The sequence below is a fragment of the Oryctolagus cuniculus genome, chromosome 12 (assembly GCF_051225735.1).
Source record: "Oryctolagus cuniculus isolate XC-2025 breed Fujian yellow rabbit chromosome 12, ASM5122573v1, whole genome shotgun sequence".
Lineage (NCBI taxonomy): Eukaryota > Metazoa > Chordata > Mammalia > Lagomorpha > Leporidae > Oryctolagus > Oryctolagus cuniculus.
Genome location: NC_142878.1, coordinates 15197410 through 15202041, shown reverse-complemented (window position 1 = coordinate 15202041; position 4632 = coordinate 15197410). Strand labels below are relative to the sequence as shown.

General features: G+C 40.8%; 1 pseudogene; it reads left to right on the top strand.

Annotated features, from left to right (window-relative positions):
• Positions 1-500: 500 nt before the first annotated feature.
• Positions 501-1554, top strand: LOC138844793 (sodium channel modifier 1 pseudogene; annotated as a pseudogene).
• Positions 1555-4632: the final 3078 nt, after the last annotated feature.

Here is a 4632-nt window from a genome sequence, read left to right as displayed (position 1 = left end):
GGTTTCATTTCACCCCAGTTAGAATGGTTTTCATACAGACATCAACAAACAACAAATGCTGGTAAGAATGTAGGAGGAAAAACACACTAATCCACTGTTGGTGGGAAAGTAAACTGGTAAAGCCACTATGGAAGACAGTTTTGAGATTCTTCAGAAATCTGAATATAGTCCTACCATATGACCCAGCCATCCCTCTCCTGGAAGTTTAACCAAGGAAAATGAAATCAGCAAATAAGGGATTTATCTTCACCCCCATGTTTATTTCAGCTCAGTTCACAATAGCTAAGATATGGAATCAACCTAAATGCCTGTCAACTGGAGACTGGGTAAAGAAATTATATATATATGTAGTTTTTGGAATACTACCAAGCAGTTAAATAAAGAAAGAAGGAAAAGAAATCCAGTCATTTGCAACAAAATGGATGAATCTGGAAAATATACTTAGTGAAATAAGCCAGTTCCAAAGGGACAAATACCATATGTTCTCCCTGATCTGTGAAAACTAATAGAGCACCTACAAGGAAATCTCTAGAAGTGAAATTGACACTTTGAGAAACAATGACTTGAACAGCCTTTGCCTTGACTGTCAAGGAATAGGTTTTTTTATACTATGTGTTGAACTCTTTATTTAACATAGAGTTAATCATATGTGTAGAAAATCGATTGAAAATAGATCTCGGCCACTTTTCCTACAGTGGCCTGAAGGAGCGGCAAAGTGATTATGAGGGAATTTATCATTTCTGGGAGCTGCACTCACGATGTCTTCCAAGAGAGAAGGGGATGATTGGAGTCAGCTCAATGTGCTCAAAAAAAAAAAAAAAAAAAAAAAAAAAAAAAAAAAGGAGAGTGGGAGACCTGTTGGCCAGTTACATCCCGGAAGATGAGGCGATGATGTTACAGGATGGATGCTTTGCATGTGCCATCTGCCCTCACTGACCTGTCCTGGACACCCTGGCCATGCTGAAGGCCCACCGTGCAGGCAAGAAACATCTGTCCAACCTGCAGCTTTTCTATGGAAAGAAACAGCCAGGAAAGGACATGGAGCAAAATTCAAAAGAGCAGAATGAATCGAGGGAAGAGACCAAAGTTGAAGCTCCTCTGCTAACCTAGATTCGCCTTATCACCCAGAGTGCTCTGCACAGAGCTCCCCACCATAACAGTTGCTGCTGCTGCAAGTACAGACCAGAAGTTCCTGGTTCCTCTGTCTTTCGTTCTTCTTTGCCATCAGCTGCAGAGCTGGAACTCCAAAGTGGGAAAATCAGTAGGGAACCTGAGAGTGCGGCTGACCCACAGGCCAAGGAGTCAGCAATTGTCTCAGCCCCTGCACCCATGAGCCCCTCAAGAAGATGGGCCCTGGATCACTACCTCACTCTTCAAAGCTCTGGATGGATCCCAGATGAAGAGGTCGATGGGTAAAAGATGAAAATGTTGAGTTTGACTCTGATGAAGAAGAACCACTTGACCTGCCCCTGGACTGATACTCTCTTTCCTCATTCATTTCATAAATAAACTAGAGGGCACTGTGAGCCTAAAAGAAAAAAAGAAAAAAGAAAATAGATCTCAGTAAAAAATAAGAGTGGGAATAAGAGAGGGAGGAGGAAGTTTGCAACTGTAAAGCTGTATAGTTCTGCACACATTCCTACAGTTTTACTTCTTCAAAATCTTGCCATGGCATCCCAAATCCCATTAAGCTGGGCAGTAAAAATGGTATCTTAAGTGTTAAAGTGACCATATTAAGTGTTAAAGCGATCATATAGATAGGAATAATTCTTAAAGGAATCATATAAATAAGATCAAATCCTGGTAATAATAACAGATAGAATTTAAAAAGAGAGAGTGTTACAACATGAGAAGCAGTCCATACAGCATACTCATAGAATGACAATCACTTTAAATAGCACTCTGACCTCAAAATCAACCCTTAATGCTTTCTAGTCTGGCTGAAAAGCCCATGAGAGCCTTTCAGGCATGGATAATTAAGACATTGTGACAAAAAAAGTCCTCCATGAAGGATCTCTGTGGGTGAGATCCTGGTGGAAAAGAGTGGCCATCAAAGAAGGATGTACTTTTTTCTGAAGGAAGGAGAGAACTTCTACATTGCTTATTGCTTGTATAAATACTGACAGAGATTATAGATTCAAAAGGCTTCCATAGCCTGGGCAGCTCATGTCAAGAGCCTCAGGCGATCATTGACACCATACATCAGAGTGTTAATTGTTAAATTAACAACAGAAGTCACTATGCACTTACTTCCCATGCAGAACTTCTGTCCTCAATGAGTTCTAATGAATATTAACTGTAAAACTTGTTCTCAAATGGTTGTGTGTGTGTGTGTGTGTGTGTGTAAACTGTTGAAATCTTTACTTAGTACAGAGTTGGTTTCCTGTGTATAAAGTTAATTGAAAATGAATCTTGATGGAGATTGGGACTGGGAAGGGGAAAGGGAGGAGGAGGTGGGGTGGGAGTGAGGGCAGGTGTGGTGGGAAGAATCACTATATTCCTAAAGTTGTACATATAAGATTTGTACTCATTAAATAAAAAGTTTCTTTTGAAAAAAAAAAAAAAATGAGCAGCCACATGAGGAAAGGAGACACTAGCTACAGGAGAGTGTTTATGTAACATTAGGATATTGCAACTTTCACTTCAAAGGGAATAAAGATTTCTATTACTCCAAATTCTCACCTTGGAATTGGTTGAACACATTTGCAGCTGCATGTGTGGCAGTTATATTTACCCCAATTGTGAAACACATAACAGTTCAGCAAATGGTACATTTCTAGCAGCAGTGCTGAAGTCTAGTGTTTCTGTACACCTGGAACTGCAGTCATCATGCGCTTATGGTCCCTTATTACTATAGCATCCTAATACTCGAGAAATCCTCCTGGGCTGGTGCTGTGGCATACTGGGTCAAACAACCACCTGAGGTGCCAGCATCCCATGTGGGCACTGGCTCAAGCCCCAGCTGCCCCATTTCTGATGCAGCTCTCTGCTATGGCCTTGGAAACCCGTAAAAAATGGTCAAAGTTCTTGGGGCCTTGCAACTGCTTGGGAAACCCAGAAAAAGCTCCTAGCTTCCAATTGGCTCAGCTCTGGCCGTTTAGGCCATTTGTGGAGTGAACCAGCAGATGGAAGACCTCTCTTTCTCTCTGTCTCTCTCTGTCTCTGTCTCTGTCTCTCTCTCTCTCTTTATCTCTATCTCCATCTCCCTCCCTCCCTCCCTCCCTCCCTTTCTCTGCCTCTCTGTAACTCTGCCTTTCAAATAAAAAATAAATACATCTTTAAAAAAGAAGAAAAAAAGAAATCCTCCTGGGGATACGCATTTCTTAACAAAATAAATGCCACATTTCTCGGTGGTAAGGAATATTGTGGTATCTGCATTCAAGGGCACAACTGTCATAGTGAACACTGTCTCCAGAACATTGTCTTTTGATGACAGGAGAAAACTCTCAGTCCATTCTGCTTCTTTGTACTTGTGCAATTCCATCTGGATGTCCTTCTAACAAGGAAACAATCTTGGATCTTCCAGGGCAATGAATGTCTCTCACTCACATTGTCTGCTCTTCTCTCTACACAGGACATATGGTAAGGGCATAACAAATGTTTATTGAGCCAAATCTGGGGATGAAGGGGAAATGTCCTTTCCCTTGACAGACTTTGTTTTTGAAGCTTTTAGGAATTATTGTATAATTTTTAAAGATTCCTCATTCAACAGCATTTGTTAGGATTGACCTTCAATCTGTCTGACCACAAGGAGGGGTTCGGAGAGCAATGTGGGCAAAAGAAGGTCAATTGTGATAGGCAGTGGAGCGACCCAGCCTACCCAAGCCATAAAAAAGTCAAAGGAACCATTGAGAATTCTGAATGTACCCTGCAAAGCGTGAACAGCATACCATTATTCATAGTATAAAAACATTACTATCCTTAACATTTTACAGTGGAGTTTGATTTTAACTTCTGTTTTCTCATTGAAAATAGTAAAAACATCTACAAAAACCTACTAATCAAGTGTAGCTAGGGAAGCGTCATTCTTCTAGAATGAGACATATCTTCTCACGATGCTCTGTTTCCACAGAAGGACCTCACTATTTGTATCTTCCAAAATGTTCTCCAAACTGAGTGCACCCAGTTGATTGATATTTGAAGTGAGTTTTCCACCTACAAGAATTTGTGTTGTAAACATTTCATGGCTCTTTTTGGACATTCTCTGTTGAAGAGGCTGAGTCCTAAGGTCTATTTTATGAATTTGATATAACATGAATCTCAAGATGTCAACAGCTTGGCTGTAGTTGTCACTCTAGTCAAAAGGTCAGCACCACTGAAAGAGTTGAGTGCCTATGGGACATCACATCATCAGGAACCACATTTACTTATCAGTACAAATGAGAATGCTTGCAACGCATCTAATGAAAAATCCATCCACTGCTCTCCTTCAGCCACACTCAATTCCTGCTGCCAAAGGCACTTCTTTCTAAACCTCCCCTGTGCCACAAAGGACTCGGGAGCACAAATAAAGAAAAGGAAATTCTCCAGAAAAGCAGCACTGCTTCACAACTATGGAGAAAGGAGATTATTAAGAAAAGACTCAACAGCATGTTCAAATTGCCAGGCATATCCAGTTTGTGTGTGCTATGC